We start from the raw sequence: 24,392 nt of genomic DNA on the forward strand, positions 1-24,392 counted from the left end.
GGTGATAATTTTAGCTCTTGGGATGGGAATATCCCTTCAATAATTTATGGAGCACTTGGAATACTTACAGTCATTATGTACAGTCAAAAGCTAATGCTTTTACAGTTTTCTTAAACAATATGATGACTCCATACATACAAAATGACTCTAAAAAGTACTTGCCAATATTGACATTTTATTCCATCAAAAACGAATTCATTCTGACGACATTTACAGTTGCTCCAAAAAACAGAGAACAACCAACTCTAAAACATAAATGAACATAAAATATTACTTTTAACAATCTGGAATATCTATCAATATCTGTTATTTGTTGTACTTGAAAACCTATTCTTGAGTACATATTTGTACAATTGTCTGATGATGCAGTAACAATCCTTTCCTTTGTCTCCCTATTCTTGCAAAGACGTTTTGGAAATAACCAAAATGTTTTTATCTTCCTTTTTAACTTTTGAATATGTTATTGTGATCCCAACACTCAAGGACGGAACCTCTTTGTGTGCCCTTTGGGACATTAGCTTTTCTCCCTATGCAAAATAATAAAACAAAGCGAATAACATAAAATCTATCTATCTATCTATCTATCTATATATATATATATATATATATACACACATATACATCTCCTGTGGATACGTGATAATTTTTACTCTTGGGATGGGAATATCTCTTCAATAATATATTACGCATTTTAAATATTCATGATCATTATCTACTACTGGTCTAACAATTGGTCATTGACCAGACGGATAGGGGCTAATGCTTTTACAGTTTTCTTAAACAATATGATGACTCCATATATACACTATTAAAATGCCTCTGAAAAGTACTTGCCATTATTGACATTTTATTCTATTTAGTAGGAACTCATTCTGACAATATTCATAGTTGCCAAAAAACATAGAACCACTGACTTAATTAACATTAAATATTACTGTTATCATTTGAATCTCTGTGCAGCACCTGCATCCTATATGGGGCTGCTTCTCCAGTCTCAGAAACCTCCCAGCGGCAGGCCCCTCATGATCAGACATACCCCTTTAAAGGGAACCTGTCAGCATTTGTGTTACTGCCCAAATCACAGGCAGCATAAAATTGAAATGCCAGAGTAATTCAGAGTAATCATAGTTTAAAAATCCTGGGTAACTAGTCCTCTGGGCAGGTCTTGGCCGATCCTGTGTCTCTCTCTAGCAGTTTATAGACATATCACTCAGTACTGGCGGGGAGGAGAGCAGCCGCTGGGACCTGCCCCAAGACTAATTTACCAGGTCCCAGCGGAATTGTTAGATTATGATTACTCTGAAATCTGCCCTAGCATATCAGCGTAATTCAAAGTGTCCCACATCCTGCTGTCTGCAACAGTTTTTTTTTTGCTGCCTGCAGTATGAGCAGCATAACACTGATGACAGGTTGTCTTTAACCCCTTAAGGACTGAGCCCTTTTTCACCTTAAGGACTGAGCCCTTTTTCGCAATTCTGACCACCGTCACTTTAAGCGTTAATAACTCTGAAACGCTTTTACCGAATATTCTGATTCTGAGTTTGTTTTTTCGTGACATATTCTACTTTATGTTAGTGGTAAATTTTCGGCGTTACTTGCATCCTTTCTTGGTGAAAAATCCCCAAATTTCATGAAAATTTAGAAAATTTAGCATTTTTCTAACTTTGAAGCTCTCTGCTTGTAAGGAAAATGGATATTCCAAATAAATTTTATTTTCATTCACAAATACAATATGTCCACTTTATGTTGGCATCATAAAATGGACATATTTTTACTTTTTTTTTAAAAATTAGAGGGCTTCAAAGTATAGCAGCAATATTCAAAAATGTCATGAAAATTGCAAGATCTGAAGGGACAGATGTTACAGAACTACAACTCCCAGCATGCCTGGGAGGTCTAGGCATGCTGAGAGTTTTAGTTTGGCAACATCTGGAGGGCTACCGTTTGGGCACCACTGTAACAGTGGTCACCAAACTGTGACCCTCCAGATGTTGCAAAACTTCAACTCCCAGCATGCCCAGACAGCCTTTGGCTGTCTGGGCATGCTGGGAGTTGCAGTCCGGCCTTCCTAGTGGTTGCCACAGTAAAGATCACATTACTTTCACTTTCATTTCTCCCCCAACCGTCCATTGCCTACCTGAGCCGTGATCTCCGCTGGATGTCTGCGATGATCGCCGGGCCAAACGCATCTGGTCCTCAGGTAAAGGCCTCCATCTTCTCCCCCCCATTCTGCCCGACATCCATGGGTGGGCAGAATGGGGGGGGGGGGGGGGTTCCATGGCTACCCCCTGTCCTGCGCTGCCATTGGTCAGAACTCCGTTCTGACTAATGGCAGGGGATAGTAGGAGATCGCAGCACTGCAACCTCACTCCTATCCCTTAGGATGATCGGGGCTGTCACTGACAACTCCGATCATCCCTATTTTCCGGGTGATGGGGTCACCAGAGACCCGATCAGCCCAGAATTGGAGAAAATCGCATGTCTGAATTGACATGCGATTTTCTCCGATCACCGACGTGGGGGGGGGACCCCCCTGGGCTATGTGCCGGGGTGCCTGCTGAATGATTTCAGCAGGCATCCCGATCCGGTCCCCAACTGGCTAGCGGCGGGGACCGGAATTCCCACGGGCGTATCCATACGCCCTCAGTCCTTAAGGACTTTAAAACAGGGGCGTATGGATACGCCCGCCGTCCTTAACAGGTTAATACCATACGCACATCACAATGCACACTAACCTGGTTCGCATCCCAGCCTGCTTACCAGACCCGTTCCCCGTCTGTTTAGTCCCGGCGCGCGCGCGTGCGCCGGCTCTCTGCGATTTAAAGGGCCAGTGCGCCGCTGATTGGCGCCTGGCCCAAATTAGTGAATTCACCTGTGCACTGGTCTATATCACCTCACTTCCCCTTCCCTGTATTGCCGGATCTTGTTGCCATTGTGCAAGCGTTCCTTGTATGTCCCAAGCCAGTGTTCCAGACCTCCTGCCGTTGCCCCTGACTACGATCCTTGCTGCCTGCCCTGACCTTCTGCTACATCCGACCTTGCTCTTGCCTAATCCCTTGTACCGTGCCTATCTCAGCAGTCAGTCGGGGTTGAGTCGCTATCAGGTGGAACGACCTGGGGGTTACCTGCCGCAGCAAGTCCATCCCGCTTTGCGGCGGGCTCTGGTGAATACCAGTAACCCCTTAGACTCTATTCCCCTGGTACGGCCCACGTCATCACCCCACTGACACAGAGGATCCACCACCAGTATCCTCACAGTACCCGGATCCCGACACTCACTTTGTCAATAGATCCTTATGCTCTATATAAGGACAATAATCATTATAACCCTGCCATGCACTGTGCCCTCTGAATATAATACTGCCATACACTGCGCCCTGAATATAATACTGCCACCCACTATGCTCCCTAAATACTGCCACCCACTGTACCCCCTGAATACAATAATGCCACCCACTGTATCCTCTGAATATAAAACTGACATCCAATGTACCTCCTGCATATAATACTGCCATCCACTGTACCCCCTGAATATAATCAAAGGAAATACCTTGACAGCTCCACTCTCCTTCACCTGCGCACGGACAGGCCAGCAGCGCACCTGGCCCAATGTAATCAGCAAGGAAAAATTGGAATGTCCAGCACTTTCTGGTGCAAAATCTTCGGCTTTATTGAATCATAAAAAAAGATATACAGTGCAGGGACAAGAACGCCGACGTGTTTCGGATCTAAGCGATCCTTAGTCATGGCATTAAACAATAAGTCAGGATCACATATATATATAGTTGTTTTTTGATCACATGATCACATGACATCATTGGTAAAAACAGGTAACCTTAAAAACCTGGAGAATAGACTGGACATGGACAGCTCATGGAAAACTCCTCCTTTTACTTTTAAGCTACTTAAACAGGGCACTTATGGCATGTGAATAGTAAAAATAGGACGGAGTATGCGGTTGCAATGATGTACAAAAAAAACCCAATAATAATAAGTCAATAAAAATATTAGTATGTACAGATAACATCGTGTCTTTGACTGATACCTTTAGGTTCCCTAGTATTCAACACGAAAATCCAGTAGGATTCCCTGTTGAATAGCATTCTTTTCATGTCTCCTCCTCTAACATTTCTATAAATCTTTTCAATGGCATTAATACGTAATGTTGATGTATTCCTGTTATGGATTGTTCTAAAATGTCTTGAAAGAGCTGATACATTAACATTGTTACTGTTCATATCTGATAGATGTCTTCGAATACGTATTTTAAGTGAATTTGTAGTGCAACCTACATATTGTGTGTGACAATGCGTACATGAGGCCAAGTATACAACAAGGGATGTATTACAATTTATGTAAGTTTTATTGTAGTATATTTTACCTGTACTATACGATTAAAAGCAGTTAGATCTATCAATAAATTTACATGTGATACATTGTGTATGGCCGTATCTCCATGAGCCTGGATGATTTAACCAAGTTTTGGTATTATCTTTTTCATTTTCCATAAATAAACTAGGGGACAAAATTGACCCAAGTGAGGGGCCACGTCTTGATACCACTTTTACATGAGTTTTATTGACCTCAGAAAGAGCATGGTCATTCTCCAGCACGGGAAGGAACCTATTAATAATATTTTTAATTAAATTAAACTGTTTACTAAACCCTGTGACAAATACAGGTAGGTTATTCCTTCCTTGTTGGGAATTCTCTACATTTCTGTTGCTCTTCTTTAATAGTGTCTTCCGTTCAAATTTTTTACTTTTTTTTATATGCATTTTCTAACACGTTGTTACTATACCCCCTCTGTCTTAACCTCCTATGTAGGAGAAGGGATTCCTGTTCAAATGTAGATTCTTCTGAGCAATTTTGTCTCTGACGAAATATAATCCTGCCACCTACTGTATCCCCTGAATATAATCCTTCCACCTACTGTACCCCCTGAATATAATCCTGCCACACACTGTACCCCTGAAAAAAATACTGCACATACTTCAACCTCTGAAATTGATACTACCACACACCGTACCCTCTGAATATAATACTGCCACACTGTGCCCATGAATATAATACTGCCACCCACTGTACCCTTGAATTTAATATTGCCACATACTGTAAACCCTATAAAAAAACATGCAATAATAATCCCTCCGTAATAATAATAATAATAATAATACTGTCACACACTGTTTCTTCACAGTTCAGCTGAATCACACCTGTCCTCCTCCAGACCCCTCTGTCCTCCTCCTGGCTCTTCTATTCCATCCCCCCCCCTGCCTCAGACTTCTAAGTCCTCTTCAAGCTCCTCTGAAATACCCCCCCCCCAAACCTCTAAATCCCTCTACACGCTCCTCTTCCTCCCCTCCCTAGACCCCTAAGTCCTCTCCAGGCTCCTCTGCCCCCTCCATAGACATCCGAATTTCCCTCCAGGCTCCTCTGCCTAACTCCCCAGACCCCAAAGTCCAACCCATACCCAATCACCTCCTGGCCCCCCACCCCTCCACATTGATGAACAGTATATGTTTTTATGTATGATAGATATGTATGAGACTGGTATATGTATGGTAGATGTGTATATGTATGATATGTGTGTATGATAAAAGTATGTATGTATGATACATCTACACATCATACACACATCTATCATGCATACACACACCTATCATACATACATACACCTATCATACACAGTGGTGTACCAAGGGGGGCGGGGGGGGCCCGCCCCAGGTGCAACTCACAAGGGGGGTGCCAGGGGCAGACTGACCCGCCGCCGCCGCCGCCACTACTGAGGATCTGGGACACTCGTCCCAGATCCCCAGCAGACAGCGGTGCCTTCTCCTGTATGCGCGATACACGCACATACAGGAGAAGGCATCCCTCTGTGTGAGCCGCATCTGCAGCTACACAGAGACGTGACCTCCGCCCCCACGCAGCACACAGTACAGGCGCCGGTGATGTCACTCATCTGGCGCCTGTGCTGTGGAGGGGAGAAGACACGGGCCCTGCTGCTGAGATCGCTGTGTGGGATGTGAGTCAGGTGATCGCTGTCAGGTGAGCATCCTTTTTAATTTTTTTTTAACCCTGCATATACCTAAGGAGGGGGGGGTGTAGGTCTGCATATACCTATAGGGAAGGAAGGGAGGGGAGGGAAGGGGGGTGTAGGTCGGCATATACCTATGGGGAAGGGAGGGAGGGGGGGGGGGGTGTAGGTCTGCATATACCTATGGGGAGGGGAGGGGGTGTAGGTCTGCATATACCCATGGGGAGGGGAGGGGGGTGTAGGTCTGCATATACCTATGGGGAGGGGGGGTGTAGTTCTGCATATACTTATGGGGAAGGGAGGGAGGGGGGGTGTAGGTCTGTATATACCTATGGGGAGGGGAGGGGGGTGTAGGTCTGTATATACCTATGGGAAGGGGAGGGGGGTGTAGGTCTGCATATACCTATGGGGAAGGGAGGGAGGGGGGAATGTAGGTCTGCATATACCTATGGGGAGGGGAGGGGGGTGTAGGTCTCCATATACCTATGGGGAGGGGAGGGGGGGTGTAGGTCTGCATATACCTATGGGGAAGGGAGTGAGGAGGGGGTGTAGGTCTGCATATACCTATGAGGAGGGGAGGGGGTGTAGGTCTGCATATACCTATGGGGAAGGGAGGGAGGGGGGTGTAGGTCTGCATACACCTATGGGGAAGGGAGGGAGGGAGGGGGGTGTAGATCTGCATATACCTTTGGGGAAGGGAGGGGAGGGGAGTGTAGGTCTGCATATACCTATGGGGAAGGGAGGGAGGGGGTGTAGGTCTGCATATACCTATGGGGAGGGGGAGTGTAGGTCTGCATATACCTATGGGGAAGGGAGGGAGGGGGTGTAGGTCTGCATATACCTATGGGAAGGGGGGTGAAGGTCTGCATATAACTATGGGGAAGGGAGGGAGGGGGGTGTAGGTCTGTATATACCTATGGGGAGGGGAGGGGGGTGTAGGTCTGCATATACCTATGGGGAGGGGATGGGGGTGTAGGTCTGCATATACCTATGGGAAGGGGGGTGTAGGTCTGCATATACCTATGGGGAAGGGAGGGAGGGGGGTGTAGGTCTGCATATACCTATGGGGAGGGGAGGGGGGTGTAGGTCTGCATATACCTATGGGGAAGGGAGGGAGGGGGGTGTAGGTCTGCATATACTTATGGGGAAGGGAGGGGGGGTGTAGGTCTGCATATACCTATGGGGAAAGGAGGGAGGGGGGTGTAGGTCTGCATATACCTATGAGGAGGGGAGGGGGGGTGTAGGTCTGCATATACCTATGGGGAGGGGAGCGGGGTGTAGGTCTGCATATACCTATGGGGAGGGGAGCGAGGTGTAGGTCTGCATATACCTATGGGGGAGGGAGGGGGTGTAGGTCTGCATATACCTTTGGGGAAGGGAGGGAGGGGGGTGTAGGTCTGCATATACCTTTGGGGAAGGGAGGGAGGGGGGGTGTAGCTCTGCATATACCTATGGGGAAGGGAGGGAGGGGGTGTAGCTCTGCATATACCTATGGGGAAGGGAGGGAGGGGGTTTAGCTCTGCATATTCCTATGGGAACGAGGGGGGTGTAACTCTGCATATTCCTATGGAAAAGGGGGGGTTTAACTGCTTATTCCTATGGGAAAGAGGGGGGAGGGGTGTAACTGTACATATGCCTATGGGAAAGGGGGGGTGTAACTCTGCATATGCCTATGGGAAAGAGGGGAGTGGTGTAACTCTGCATATGCCTATGGGAAAGAGGGGGGTGTAACTCTGCATATTCCTATGGGAAAGAGGGGGGTGTAACTCTGCATATGCCTACGGGGAAGAGGGGGGGGTGTAACTCTGCATATTCCTACGGGAAAGAGGGGGGGGTGTAACTCTGCATATTCCTATGGGAAAGGGGGGGGTGTAACTCTGCATATGCCTATGGGAAAGAGGGGGGGGGTGTAACTCTGCATATGCCTATGGGAAAGAGGGGGGTGTAACGCTGCATATTCCTACTGGAAAGAGGGGGGGTGTAACTCTGCATATCCCTATGGGAAAGAGGGGGGGCGTAACTCTGCATATGCCTATGGGAAAGAGGGGGGGTGTAACTCTGCATATTCCTATGGGAAAGGGGGGGGGGTTAACTGCATATTCCTATGGGAAAGAGGGGGGGTGTAACTTTGCATATGCCTATGGGAAAGGGGGGGTATAACTCTGCATATGCCTATGGGAAAGAGGGGGGGTGTAGCTCTGCATTTTCCCATGGGAAAGAGGGGGGGTGTAACTGCATATACCTATGGGAAAGAGGGGGGTATAACTCTGCATATACCTATGGGAATGATGGGGGGTGTAGCTCTGCATTTACCTGTAGGAAAGAGGGGGGGGGGGTGTAACTCTGCATATACCTATGGGAAAGAGGGGGGGTGTAACTGCATATGCCTATGGGAAAGAGGGGGTTACCTGGCTACCTACCTGCCCTTTTACTGTGCAGGACACCAAGGAGGGCATCATTACAGTTTGTGGGCCTATAGATGGAAAGATTGTGTAGAGGAGGGGAGGGCTCTGAAAAAATGCAGAGTGTGTCATGTTTTTTCTGCAGATGTTAAGAGATCCACATGGCGGTCTTATCCGGACGGAGAAGAAAAGGAAAGAGGACGCCGCTGATCAGAAAAGACGTAATTGTGAGTCCCAAAATTTTACTGTAATCACTTATATGGTATACACATCCTGTGTACAGCTGATATCTACCACCATATGGTCCTGTATATAATCACTTATATTGTATACAGATCCTGTATAGTATACTGGTCTGTTTATAGTGGTTTTATTCAGTACAATATGGCCGTATTATCCAGTTATTGTGTGGTGGTATATATTTACTCTTTGTATACCAGTAATATTGGTCATGAAAATTTACCTACATTAAAGTGTTTCTTACAGATATAAATTTTTGTTTATTGTGTGTGGGATTTGGGTGGAATAGGGGCGTGGCAGAAGATTGACGAGCTACAGAGACTAGCAGGGGCCCTTGCCTTTTTTTTTGGTCCCAAGGCCCCGATTATTGTCAGCCCCTGGGGGGAGGGGAGGGAGGGGGGTGTAATTAAGGGCGGGGGAGGAAGGGTGTAATTAAGGGCGGGGGAGGAAGGGTGTAATTAAGGGGGGAGGGGTGTGATTAAGGGGGAGGGGGTGTAATTAAGGGGGGGGGGGGTGCGTGTGTGTCTGTGTGTGTGGGGGGGTGCCAAACAAAGGGTCCGCCCCGGGTGCCAAATGCTCTAAGTACGCCCCTGAACATACATACCCACATCTATCATACACAAATTTATCATACACAAATCTAACTTTCATACATGCACATCAGCATATACACAATACATATATACACATCTGTCATACACACACCTATCACACATAGTCATCATACATACACACCAGTCATACACACACACACATCAATCATACACACATCAATCATACACACACATCTATCATACATATACCCATCATACATACACATCTCTCATTCATATATATCCCCCTTAACCTGGTCTCCTCACCCTCAGGAAATCAATGCAGCTCACCAGGTGCCGAGGGTCGGAGGCAGTGGCAATTGCTGGTATCGCTGGTTTCTGTGACGTGACGGAGGCTGCTGCTACTATGCACTGCTGGGGTCCTGGGATGTTGCAGGGTCGGAGGCAGGGAGACATCAGGGGCTTGGAGAGGACATGCGTGCCTGCATGAGGCATGTCTGCTCCCAGCAACCCCTGGCCTCTGCAGCCTTGCCCTGTGCTGATTTTCTAAAGGGGCCGCAGAATAAAAGACTTTAAAAAACTGAAAAAATATGTGCTGGCCTGGAATTAAAGGCCCAGGCCCTTGGGCTGTGCCCAAGAGCCTGACCTGCGGCTGTAGTATAGTGTAGTGGCTAGGCCCCCTGTGCTATGAGGCCTGGTCGCAATAGCAATCTTTGCGACCTCTATAGCTATGCCACTGGCAGAAGCATCCCATTCTTCTCAATGGGATTCTGTTGCCCCATTCACACTAAAAAATGTTTGCCACGGAATTTCCAGACCCCAGACTAAGCTGAAAGAATGAACATGTTCTCTGAAATCCATTGAGATGGTGCACTTCCAAGCAGTCCCAGTATTGACTTGTTTCGCCAGAGCCTGCTGCAGAGGGAATCTTTTCTTGGAAATTAGCCCATAAAATCTCTAAAATGTTGTGGTCCTGACTGTGATCAGCAGTTGGCCCTCAGTAAACATGTATAGAGAAGTTTATCAAAACTTGTTCAGGGGAAAAGTTGACCCGTTACCTATATAGATTAGATTAGATATTAGATTTTTTCTTTTATTATTTTCAGAAGCCTTTTTAAAAATGAAAGAAGCAATCTGATTGGTTGCTATTGGTAACTGGTCAACTTTTCCTCTATACAGGTTTTGATAAATTTCCCTCCGTACTCTGTAGCAGTTCCACAAGTTTAGGGTGGGCCTTTTTTATGGATGCAATGGGAATGGTTTGTGATATTAACTTCCTGTTTGTGGCACATTAGTATATGTGAGGGGGGAAACTTTTCAAGAGGGGTGGTGACCATGGCGGCCATTTTGAAGTCGGCCATTTTGAATCCAACTTTTGTTTTTTCAATAGGGAGAGGATTATGTGACACATCAAACTTATTGGGAATTTCACAAGAAAAACAATGATGTGCTTGGTTTTAATGTAACTTTATTCCTTCATGAGTTATTTACAAGTTTCTGACCACTTATAAAATGTGTTCAATGTGCTGCACATTGTGTTGGATTGTCAATGCAACCCTCTTCTCCCGCTCTTCACACACTGATAGCAACACCGCAGGAGTAATGCTAGCACAGGCTTCCAGTATCCGTAGTTTCAGGTGCTTCACATCTTGTATCTTCACAGCATAGACAATTGCCTTCAGATGACCCTAAAGATAAAAGTCTAAGGGGGTCAGATTGGGAGACCTTGGGGGCCATTCAACTGGCCCACGACGACCAATCCACTTTCCAGGAATGCTCGGACCTGACACCCATAATGTGGTGGTGCACCATCTTGCTGGAAAAACTCAGAGAACATGCCAGCTTCAGTGCATAAAGAGGGAAACACATCATCATGTAGGCCACTGGATATGCGAAATTGCTACATGATGATGTGTTTCCCTCTTTATGCACTGAAGCTGGCACATTCCCTGAGTTTTTCCAGCAAGATGGTGCACCACCACATTATGGGTGTCAGGTCCGAGCATTCCTAGATGAACAGTTTCCTGGAAAGTTGATTGGTCGTCACATGACCCTCTTCCTATTGAAAAAACAAAAGTTGGATTCAAAATGGCCGACTTCAAAATGGCCATCATGGTCACCACCCATCTTGAAAAGTTTCCCCCCTCACATATACTAATGTGCCACAAACAGGAAGTTATTATCACCAACCATTCCCATTTTATTAAGGTGTATCCATATAAATGGCCCACCCTGTATAAGCATAGTAATATCGGAGGGTGCCCCATCCAGTGGCATATCTCCACAATAACAGAGTCTGCTGTTTCTGCAATGCCATGTGACATCACAGGTGCTCATACGGGGAGCCCAAAGGTTTACTCCAGTGGGTTTCAAAGGAAAACATCCTCCTTCCTCAGGGATATCACTTTCTTTTACGTCATCCTTGCAATAAAACGTTCAATGACTTGATCATTATGATTCATTTTTCTGCTGAAATCTTTGCACATCACTCAATACAAATGCAGCTATTACAGTTGTAGTTAATTGTTTCCTTTCACCATGGGGAAATGTTCAGTGTTTCAGTGCACCAGTGAAAGAATGGCCAATGTGTAAAAATCATTGGTTGCAACTATTACTTGTATTGGTGTACCTTGCATTGGTATATTTATTTGTCTTTTACAATAGGCTTCCTTGCCCTCTAACAGGAGTTTTACCTGTTGTAGCAATGTAGTACTGCAATTTTCACTCAAAACATTTGAACTGCACACAATTATTTTCTTAGTAATACACAGAATTATAACTGAAGGTCAAAACAGAAGTGAAATTTACAGCCCAAAGGGCTTTCCTGCACATGGGGAAACTCATCTGGAATCACTTCTGACATCATATGATTAAAAATAAACAATATAACAGCCTAGTTTATGATTAGGGGTATTACACTTCTAAAATACCTTGAATAGAAAAACAAACACAACAACATCACATTCCCCTGTGTAAATTATTTTTCCAATAGATGGGTGAGGTTTTATAACAAAAAACTACTCAACTATTAGAGCTGTGCAAAAGTCAGCACAACTCGCATTACACAAACTCCATATATAGAGGCTGCCACAAGCCCAGGGTCATAAATAGTCATACATATCTCCACAAACCTCTCCTAGCGGTTACCTGGGCACTGGCATAAACAACCATAGAACTCTGATTCCAGTTGAAAGATAATGTACAGTTTATTTTCACTAGCCATTCCTGCTTCTTCTTTAGGTACAAATACAGTGATTAGTGTAATGGCTGAGTAGTGGATCCGCTGACCTGAACAATGACCGAACTGTACCAGGGAACAGAGTCTAAGGTGCCGCTGGTTTTCACCTGAGCCCGCCGCACAGCGGGATGGACTTGCTGCGGCAGGCGGCACCCAGGTTGCTACCCCTGACACGATCCGTCCACACAGGTTGCCCAGATGTAACTTGGCACAGATGGTAAAACCTAGTCTGGACGAAACACAGGTCAGAAGGGCAGGCAGCAAAGTAGCGTAGTTGGGTCACAGGCACAAGGTCAGGAGGCAGGCGGCAAAGGAGCAAGGTCAGGTCCCGAGCTGGAGGTCAGGAACATTAATAAGACACACAGTAGAAAATGCTTTCTCTTGGCACAAGGCACGAAGATCCGGCACCATGATAGGGAGGTGCCGGACATAAATAAGGTCCACCCTGCAGCAGACCAAATCTAGTAGTGCCAGCGCACGCGCCCTAAGGAGAGGGGATGCGCGCACCGGCGATGCGCATGAAGAGGAAGACCGGCAACAGTGTGGGGTACGGAGAAGCCCGGGATTCGTAAGTGCGAGTCCCGGAGCCGCCCCAACAATAGGAAACGGTGCGCTAACGGCCGGCCTGAACAGCAAGAGCATTGCCGATAGCAATGCCCAGGACATGCGTGCAGGTACATCTCGCACCGCGAGTTTCGGGTTGCTGATGCCGGGAGAGAGGGAGCGCTCACGGCCGTAATGAATGGGCAGAGCACTGCCCATAACAATTATACAACAAGCTAAAATACCCACCATACCCCATTACGTGATGGCAAGAAATGGCATCACAACATGCTACACAATAGTAAAATACTCCTGGTGTAAATTATAAAATGGTAATATATCCAGAATCCACATGCAATTCAGCTTTATTTTGTGTGCATTCTGTCTCCTAAAGTAAGTTTGCTTTGTTATACATGTACTGGGGAATGTGTCTTACAGTATAAGATCGATCTATTTACTTGTATATTCAGTATTAAACAATTAGTCATTTTTTTAGCATTATAAATGCTTTATCCCCTTAAGGACTCAGCCCATTTTGGCCTTAAGGATTCAGACAATTTAATTTTTACGTTTTCATTTTTTCCTCCTCGCCTTCTAAAAATCATAACTCTTTTATATTTTCATCCACAGACTAGTATGAGGGCTTGTTTTTTGCGCGACCAGTTGTCCTTTGTAATGACATCACTCATTATATCATAAAATGTATGGCGCAACCAAAAAACACTATTTTTGTGGGGAAATTAAAACGAAAAACGCAATTTTGCTAATTTTGGAAGGTTTCGTTTTCACGCCGTACAATTTATGGTAAAAATGACGTGTGTTCTTTATTCTGAGGGTCAATACAATTAAAATGATACCCATTATTACATACTTTTATATTACTGTTGCGCTTAAAAAAAATCACAAACTTTTTAACCAAATTAGTACGTTTATAATCCCTTTATTTTGATGACCTCTAACTTTTTAATTTTTCCGTATAAGCGGCGGTATGGGGGCTCATTTTTTGCGCCATGATCTGTACTTTTTTTAGATACCACATTTGCATATAAAAAACTTTTAATTCATTTTTTTTTTTTTTTTATAAAATGTATTTAAAAAGTAGGAATTTTGGACTTTTTTTTTTTTTCGTTCACGCCGTTCACCGTACGGGATCATTAACATTTTATTTTAATAGTTCGGACATTTACACACGCGGCGATACCAAATATGTCTATAAAAAAAAATTTACGCTTTTTGGGGGTAAAATAGGAAAAAACGGACGTTTTACTTTTTTATTGGGGGAGGGGATTTTTCACTTTTTTTTTACTTTTAATTTTACATTTTTTTACATTTTTTTTACACTTGAATAGTCCCCATAGGGGACTATTCATAGCAATACCATGATTGCTAATACTGATCTGTTCTATGTATAGGACATAGAACAGATCAGTGTTTTCGGTCATCTTCTGCTATGGTCTGCTCGATCTCAGACCAGAGCAGGAGACGCCGGGAGCCAGACGGAGGAAGGAGAGGGGACCTCCGTGCGGCGTTATGAATGATCGGATCGCCGCAGCAGCGCTGCGGGCGATCCGATGATTCATTCAAATCGCGCACTGCAGCAGATGCCGGGATCTGTATTGATCCCGGCACCTGAGGGGTTAATGGCGGACGCCCGCGAGATCGCGGGCGTCGGCAATTGCCGGCGGGTCCCTGGCTGCGATCAGCAGCCGCGATCATCTGCGCATGACACGGGCATAGCTCCGATGCCCGCGGTTATGCACAGGACGTAAATGTACGTCCTGGTGCGTTAAGTACCACCTCACCAGGACGTACATTTACGTCCTGCGTCCTTAAGGGGTTATACCATTTATTAAGGAGTTTCACTTTATTGAGATCTGCTTCCCATTATTTATAAAAGGAGAGCATCTCAGGTGAAGTGTCCTCATTAAGAGATTCGTACAGAGATTTGAAGTAATTTTTAGATGTAGCGTTGTTAGTTGGCACTTTAAGCAGTACGTTAAACACACTGTTCAGACAGTGCATTCAAGCATGAATGAGCATCACAATAACACTCAGACTAATTTTATGAACCATAGTGTTTCTTGTCATGTATGTTTAGTGCACAATGGTTGTTTTGAGCCTATTTTAGAACATATTGCGGAAGATACCTTTTAATTGTTTTTAGAAATAAGTTAATAGGGAATTCTTATGGATCTATATGTTAAATACCTTGGCACCAGAGGGCCTAAATAAGGTTACTGAAACCTGAACTGTTGTATCCATTTTTCTCAATTTTTCTCAATATTTAATAATGTGTATATTTAATATAATGCATGTTAGCATACTTACCTTGTTGGTGTCACAGGACCTTCGGTCATGTGACTATGATAATGCCTCTATGGTATGTTGGAGGACCTTCGGAGGTCCTTGGGTCACATCTTTACCCATAACTCTCTGTACAGAAGATTGACAGTTGGTATGGACCATTGAGCTTAAGTCCAGCCCCTGCCCATATAAGGGGGCTGTAGCCAATGATTGCTCTCTTGGGTTGCTGCTGTCGTGGATGCCGGACTATCAGGATGGATCTGCGCAACTTACAATGACAAGCTAGGCCAGAAACCTGCCTGCTTCAGCCTGAAACTAAACTGTGAGTTAAAATCTCAATCCCCGCTCAAGCTAGCGTGATTACTGGACCGAATCAAAACCCTTAAATCCAGTGGATCAGCGCAACAATTATCTCCCTAAGCTCAATAGACTCACAAGTTCCCAACCACTTGTCAAGCTCTAATAGACTGTGTTATATGGACTGTTCCTGTTCATTATTGCATAAAATCTTCAGTAAAAGTTCCGACAAGTTTCTGCAAATCTCCGGCTGTGGACAATCAATTATTTCCTATCTCCCTATCGCTTTTGGGAAGGGTGGCGGTAAGACAAGCATACAGAGAATAGCCCTCACCCTGGCATCATGAAAAAGAAAGGGTTAAGGAAGCACCTTTTAGTAACTGCACAACTACACCCCCTATACCCTACACCCTTAGGCTATCACATATATATACACACACTTATACACAGTCATGGGCGTAAATGTTGGCACCCATGAAATTTTTCAAGAAAATTTAGTATTTCTCACAGAATAGGATTGCAGTAATACATGTTTTGCTATACACACGTTAATTCCCTTTGTGTGAATTGGAACTAAACCAAAAAAGGGAGGTAAAAAAGCAAATTGGACATAATGTCACACCAAACTCCAAAAATGGGCTGGACAAAATTATTGGCACCCTTAACTTAATATTTGGTTGCACACCCTTTGGAAAAAATAACTGAAATCAGTCGCTCCTATAACCATCAATAAGCTTCTTACACCTCTCAGCCGGAATGTCGGACCACTCTTCCTTTGCAAACTGCTCCAGGTCTCTCTTATTAGAAGAGCGCCTTTTCCCAACAGCAATTGTAAGATCTCTCCACATGTGTTTAATGGGATTTAGATCTGGACTCATTGCTGGCCACTACAGAATTCTCCAGTGCTTTGTTGCCATCCTTTTCTGGGTGCTTTTTGACATATATGTGGGGTCATTGTCCTGCCGGAAGACCCAAGATCTCGGACGCAATCCCAGCTTTCTGCCACTGGGCTGTACAGTGCAACCCAAAATCCGTTGGTAATCCTCAGATTTCATGATGCCTTGTACACATTCAATATTTATAGGGAAAAAGAAAAGAGAAAGGACAAGCGCCCCCAGTGAAGTACAGTTGGATGGTTATGATCCAGTAAAAGAGTAAGAATCCCACTCACCATATAGTGTTGTGCTGGGGGCACAACACCTCTGTTTGCATGTAAAGGGTGTATCAATGGTCCTGCTGTTCGCAATCCTTCCGATCGCTGTCTTTAGACATCGGTGATACATAGGTGCAAAGAATAAAAAAACTGATATTTTCTGCAGCGCTGGTCCAAGTCGATTAAAAGAGACTAAGCTCTTAATGATAAAAAAAAGTTTGCATTTATTAATAGCACATACAAAGCGTTTCTGCCCCGTAATGGGCCCTTCCTCAGGACCAGCACCTTGTCCTGAGGAAGGGCCCATTACGGGCCAGAAACACGTTGTATGTGCTATTAATAAATGCTAACTTTTTATCATCAAGAGCGTAGTCTCTTTTAACTGACTTGGACCAGCACCGCAGAAAATATCCATTTTTTATTCTTTGTGCCTTGCACACATTCAACGCACCCAGTGCCAGAGGCAGCAAAACAACCCCAAAACATCATTGAACCTCTCCATATTTCACTGTAGGTACTGTGTTCCTTACTTTGTAGGCCTCATTCCATTTTCGGTAAACAGTAGAATGATGTGCTTTACCATAAAGCTCTACCTTGGTCTCATCTGTCCGCAAGACGGTTTCCCAGAAGGATTTTGGCTTACTCAAGTTCATTTTAGCAAAAATGTAGTATTGCTATTTTATGTCTCTTTGTCCGCAGTGGGGTCCTCTTGGTTCTCAAGCCATAGCGTTTCATTTCACTTAAATGTTGACAGATAGTTTGCGCTTACACTGATGCTCCCTGAGCCTGCAGGACAGCTTGAATAACTTTGGAACTTGTTTGAGGCTGCTTATCCACCATCCGGTATATCCTGCCTTTCATCAATTTTTCTCCTCCGTCCACGCCCAGGGAGATTAGCAACAGTGCCATGGGTTGCAAACTTCTTGATAATGTTGCACTCTGTGGACAAAGGCAAAACTAGATCTCTGTAGATGGACTTGCAACCTTGAGATTGTTGATATTTTTCTACAATGTTGGTTCTCAAGTCCTCAGACAGTTCTCTTCTCCTCTTTCTGTTGTCCATGCTTAGTGTATCCCTCACAGACACACAATGCAAAGACTAAGTGAACGTCTCTCCTTTTTATCTGCTTTCAGGTGTGGTTTTTATTTTTATTTTATTTGTGGGTTTGTGGGTATTTTATTTTGTTGTTTGATCACTGTATTTGTACCTAAGGAAGAAGCCGGATCAGCTTTAAAACCTGTTGTATGTGAAACTAAAACCACACTTTATCTTTTAATTGGAACCAGAGTTTTATGGTTTTTTATGGAAGAGCCAAATGAACCCCTAGGAGGAGTTTGTGAAGACATTTATGAATGATTCCTGGAATGAAAATACAATTTTAGTTAAAGGGGTTGTATGATATTAGAAAACATGGCTGCTGTTAGGAATCACGGCAGGTGGACAGCAGGTGGTGGATTCTCTGGGCATGTGTGGATAGAGACTTGAGCCATGCCAGGGAGCGGGGTCTAAGGTGCAGCTGGTTTTCACCAGAGCCCGTTGCAAAGCGGGATGGTCTTGCTGCGGCAGGTGGCACCCAGGTCGCTACCCCTGGCACGACTCGTCCACAAAGGTAGCTAGGGGGTGACGTGGCACAGGCAGAGACTGGCAGGACATGGCAGACAGGACATGGCGGGCAGGACATAGCTGGCAGGGCAGAAGGACAAGGCAGGAACACAGGAACAGGACAGGCCGGAACTAGGGACAGGTACACAGACTCTGGAACAGGACTTGACTCAGAAACAGGACTTGACTCAGGCTTGGGCAAACAAAGACTAAGACAGACAACCAAGATCCGGCCCAGGGAGCAGGGAGGAGCAGATACTTATAGCCCAGGGAACAGGTGCAGGTACTAGAACTAATTGGGTGCTGGCCCTTTAAGAAACAAAGCTCCAGTGCACGTGCGCCCAAAGGGCCAGAGGCACACACGCTGGAGCTGCGGGGACATCAGGGAGCAAGAACACAGTACGGTGAGCGACGGGCTAAGATTTGCATGCGGGCGCATCACACACTGCGAATCTCAGCCCCGCCAACAGTGGGGACAGAAAGCGTTCACGGCCGGCGAGTCCGGCCGGAGCGCAACTGTAACAGTTGCTTTCTTCCATAGACCACACAACTCTTTGTTCATGGACTGTGTCTGATGTTGCAGTCTCATCACCTGTCTAACATTGTAATGAGCAATGGGTGTGGTGGACCTCATGTGCTACCCAACTGGTCTAACTTTTGGACATACTCAGGACTAGGAGGTTTTAACCCTCCACCCTGCTTCAGGATGCAGAAGCTGGACTTCATTTGCTAGAGGGTACACTTTGATTCCCGTGCGTGGTCCCAGTATAGGTAGCAGCTGGCCAATGGAGGGCATTCAGCAGACAGTCTCATGAAAGACTGTTTCCAGTCCAGTCCAAAATCAGGAAACCTTTAATAATGCTTTAACTGGAATTTGCCGGATGACTCTTTGTCTTAATACTTAAAGTAGAGGATAGCTAACTCTGTGAGAGGAGCTCTATTGTTCAAGAGTAGAAAAGGAACATCCAGGACTAAGGGGTTGACAACCCATCAAGGAAAATTTACATTTGACCTAGTTCTGTGCAATACATTAGAGAAAATTTCTGGCAAAATATGGGTTTTCTGGTTGCAAATTTTCTAAAACTTGTCCATAAACTACCGCCTACTGCTTTTATCTCCTGTGTATTCTACTCAGGGCTGTTCAAAAAGTAAGGATGGGAAGAGATAGGGTTATTCTCATAGCCCCTTCCTGGTCCAGATGGAATTGGCTTAATTGACACTTCCCTAGATGTTCCCAGATCTTTTTCATAAGTGATGTATGCTTAGCTGTAAAACCAACATATGACATTGAATGTAAAAGGCAGGTATTAAAAATAGGGTTTTGTTAAATCAGGAAATGTGTCCATTGCTGGTGGTAATTACAACACAGAACCTCAGGGGGTTAACCAATTCTTGTGAACCCCCTGGGGTTCTGTGTTGTGCTGTAATTCTGTTGACCTTTCTATGTGCCTGAGGGCAGTTGCTGTGTTGTACCAGTGCTGGTGGTCACACAGGCTCAGTAGCTCAGTGCTGCCACCTAGAGTTCCTGCTATTTTACAGCTAATAAGTATTAGTGCAGTATATACCTTTTCTTATTAGCAATAGAAAGTAGAAGTAGGGGAAAAGCAGAATTTAGCCCTACTTAATAAATGCTCATATATGTGGAATTTATGCCATATGTGCTGTTCACTGTATATTTTCAGGTTGGCGGTGGAACATGCAGTTGGCAAAATGGCATTGGGAATTGCCACCCATGTTTGTTTTTCTGCTGGGTTGTAGACACAGGCTAGGTTGGGATGCCTTGTGGGTGGCTTTAGGTGGAAAGCTCTACTTCTGCACCACCATCTGTGAGGAGTAATCTTTGAGCCAATAAAAACAAGCAAGTCTTGCATCAATAATGTTGAGCTGTTGTAGTGTTGTTAAGACATCAGACAGATGGGATTGACTGTAAGGACTTCTTCATGGGTTGCAAGGGTGCCATATAAATCACAGAGGAGGAGTTACATTGAGCAAGGGCCACCTTGATGGGAGAATACAGCGGGCAGCTTAGACTGCTGGGTCCACAGTTGTTGAAAGAAACATTAGATGCGCAAACAGGTAAAAAGCCTAATTGGCTGCATTTGTGGGAGTGGCGTGGGGTATATAAACTCCCCTCTCCCTCAGGTAGGGGCGTATGACTCGTGGGCGGTATTTCTCTTGCAGGATACCGTGTTAGGGCGTACGTCTCGGAGGTGTCAGTTGTTTGCAGTGGGTTGCAGTTATTTCGTGTTTCGTGTTTCAGGTCGGTAAGTATTCACTCCTGCCGCAGGCCCAGGCCCCTGTACCGTTTACCCGCCTGCCACCTGCTCGCTGCCGCTCTGGGGGAGCACTGCTCCTGCGGGTCGCGCGGCCCGTCCTCTCCTGCCGGCTGTCAGCACCGCTCGGCTGGCCGTGGGGGGGAGCGGGTTGTTGGGCCCTGCACTACGGCGTTCTCCCCGGTGTTGCGCTTCCGGGTGTGGGTGGGGGACCTCCCTGGTTCAGCCGCGCCGCCGCCGCCGCTCGTCGGCCCGGCCGCTCCGTCCGGGCCTGGTGCCCCGCTTCCACGCCATCTCCTGCCGTGCGCTGGCTGGGCGGGGCTTCTGGCCCGGGGGGGGGGGGGGGCGGGGTTTCAGTGACGGCGTCGTCCGGCGCCGCGGCGCTGCCGCTGCTCAGCCGTAGGTCGCTGCCGCTGACGGCCTCCACACAAACGGCCCCGGCCATAGGGGAGGGGTTTCCCAGGACCTGCAATACAGTCCCGCTCCCCTTCGCCGCTCGGCTGGGGGGGGGGGGGGGGTCGATTCGGTTTCAGTTAGAGCCACGCACGGAGGCCACAGTTTCCCTCCAGTGGCACGTAGGCCCTACTAATCACGCCGGATTTCTCCAGGGGGCAGCGACTCTTTCCCACCACTGCTCCAGCCCCCCCCCCCTCGTTTTCACATACAAGGCGGGCACATGGCAGGAGTCGCCAGGCCCAGCAGGTCCTGGTTGCCAGGGGGAAGGGGTGTCAAGGGAGCGGGGTTGGGAGCTGCTTGTCACCACTACGGCACGGAACTTGTTTGCTTGATGTCACTGTATACATATATGTAGCTTGACGGCCGGTGGCTCGTCAACGTTGGCAGTCACGGTCAGTCAGGGTGCTTCCTGCCTCATCACGTTTTGCTTGCTCCACAGGGTACCAGGTGGTCGGATTGTGTCCGTATTCCCGTATACATCTCATACAGCTTTCAGTTTGAGGTACTTACAGAATCAATATTAGAGAGGGGAACCGTATGTTCTCCCCCCGTCTATCACTCCATATTCATCCCGTACATTTACGCAGTCACGAGCACTCCCGCCACCGGTTAGGACGCTGCTACTGACACGTCTTCAGAGCCACGTGCGTCACCACACTCACGTCAATCGGCCCCAGCCTGACTCAATTTCAGTTGGGGCTTGACGACATGGTTATTTCTGACTCTTCTTCAGAACGACTCGACATCACTCATAGGCAGAGGATCACCTGCGTCTGACTCATCTTCAGTGGGGTCCTCTGCGTATGCTGTTCTGACTCTTCTTCAGCGCAACAGCATACATTTAGCCTCAGTTTCAGTATCACACTTTCCTCCATCACGCCTTTTCGGTCGGTCACATTCATGTGTAATTAATCTTTCCCTTAAATATCCACAGCTGGAAGCCATTACCGTGCGGTCAGTACTCCCGGTGTTGGAAGCTTTCAGGAAATTCAGCAGGTCAGTTCCCTCCTGTAGCCAGGAGAACGAAAAAAAAAAAAAAAAAAACTGTGTACAGAGAGTATACATACATATATAGGGAGGGTACATATATATATATACATATATATTTTTTTTTTTCTCTAGTCATTTTTATTGTTCTCTTTCCCTCTTATTCTTGCCGGCACCCTTCTATGGCCCGGACAGGTTGCCAGCAGCATGTCTCAGCCAGCGGATATCGAGGAGGCACTCTCGGTTCCTGAGACTCCTGCCAGGGCCTCGGACCGAGGCAGCTTGCCCTCGTACAGGTCCTGGACCATCCCCAGGCTAATGGAAGAGTTGAGAAGGAGGGGTGTCCCCTTTCCGGCCTCAGCTAGGAAGGGCGAGTTATTCAACTTGCTGAATGCTGACCAAGCCCCCCGGGGTAGCCAGGCTGCGGCCCAGGATCAAGTTTCAAGCGCCTCCTTGTCTCAGCTTCACACGATGATGACTGAGGTGCTTACGACGGTGTCAGGTTTCAAGGCTAGGCTAGACCTAATGGAACTCTCCAGGAGCGACGTAGCAGTCCCGACCGCAGCGTCGCCCACGGCTTCTACCTCTCAGGCCACGCCTTCAGGTATGCCACATCCTCCACCGATCATCACGCCCGCACATTTCATCCCGGCAGCCATAAAAAAGGACATCCTTGAGGGAAAAGAGGTCAACCTCGCCTCTCTGCTAATTGCCACCACGGACGTACATGATACCAAAACCGTTGCCTGCGGGGAGCTGGCGGTCACGTTCAAAAGCAAGGACGCTAGGCTCAGCAGGAAGTTGAGTGTCACTGAGTTTGTGCTGGCATTTGGACTATTCAGGGACGTACTCTGTTCAGTCAGCCCTGGCCGCAGGGAGGAGTTGGACCTGTACTTACACAGGGTTGTGCAGATGGCGTACAAGTACGGGGGCACCACGTTCTACGAGTACCACAAGTCTTTTTCAGCAAAAGTAGCAGCCGCATACGCGCAGTTCGGCTACGTCACCAACTGGGGGTCCATAGACACGGAGCTATACTGCGAACATTTCGCGGGTCTGAAAGCCCCCTCCTGCACCGCATGCGGGGTGACCACGCATTCCTCCAGCTGGTGCCCGCAGGTCAGCAACCCAGGGGAACCCAGCACCAGTAGGAGCCTGAACGCCTTCACCCCTCCAGCTCCAAGGAACGTGGCCGCCCTAGATAGGCTCGGTAGACCAGTGAGGTACCTGGGCAAGACCCAGATCTGCAATAACTTCAATCTTTCCTCCTGCGTGTACAGCAATTGCAGACTACTACACGTGTGTTTCATTTGTTTCAGGGCTCACCCCAGCTCTATCTGCTCCCAGAAGGGCCCTCAGGCATGACTAGGCGTGGTACAGGTCCAGGTCCTCGCACAGGTCCTAGCTGGTCATCCTGAGCCCGACTGGGTGAGATGGCTGGTGGCGGGTTTCTGCGATGGGTTCCACACAGGTTTGGTCGCTTTGCCGCAAAGCACGCACGAATGTGGTAACCTGTCGTCAGCCCTTTCCGAACCAGAGATCGTGTCCGGGCTAATCCAGCAGGAACTGGCAAAAGGTTTCATGATAGGTCCCTTTGATGTTCCCCCTTTTCCATGTTGGAGAGTCAGCCCTCTGGGGCTTGCCACAGGCAAATTTTCCAATAAAAGAAGATTAATCTATGACCTCTCAGCGCCTTATTCCTCCATCATTCCCAGCATCAATGCTTTAATCCCCTCCGACGAGTTCTCCATGAAATATGCTACTATTGACCGAGCCATACAGATTATCCTACAGTTAGGGAGAAACACTTGGTTGTCCAAAGCGGACATAACGGACGCTTTCAAACTACTCCCGATCAGACAAGACCTCTGGCAATGGCACGGTGTCAGGTGGCTGGACAAGTATTATTTCGCAGTTAAGCTCACATTCGGGGCAAAGAGCAGCCCCTGGCTCTTTGACCAACTAGCCACAGCACTGCATTGGGCACTCCAGAACGTGGCTGACTGCCAGCACGTCATACATTACCTGGATGATTTCTTACTACTCGAACATCCTAGTCTCGCTCCTCTCAACCTCACTTCACTACTGTCTCTGTTCAAGGAAATCGGGGTCCCAGTGGCACCTCACAAGACGGAGGGCCCCGTCAGGCAACTGGTGTTCTTGGGCGTCATCCTAGACACTGTAAACATGCAGGCTAGGCTTCCCCAGGAGAAACTAGTCAGAACCCGGGAGATGATACACAACCTATCCAGGAGTCGCACAGTAACTAGGGTCGAACTCCAGAGCCTCCTGGGCATGATGG

General features: G+C 46.7%; 1 protein-coding gene across 1 annotated transcript in view; it reads right to left on the bottom strand.

Moving 5' to 3' along the window:
* The window catches only part of TNFRSF17 (TNF receptor superfamily member 17), a 45,670-nt gene that overhangs the window by 16,626 nt on the left and 4,652 nt on the right, over positions 1 to 24,392 (bottom strand). The gene's annotated exons all lie outside the window — the stretch shown is intronic.

This window comes from Hyla sarda, chromosome 8 (genome assembly GCF_029499605.1).
Source record: "Hyla sarda isolate aHylSar1 chromosome 8, aHylSar1.hap1, whole genome shotgun sequence".
Lineage (NCBI taxonomy): Eukaryota > Metazoa > Chordata > Amphibia > Anura > Hylidae > Hyla > Hyla sarda.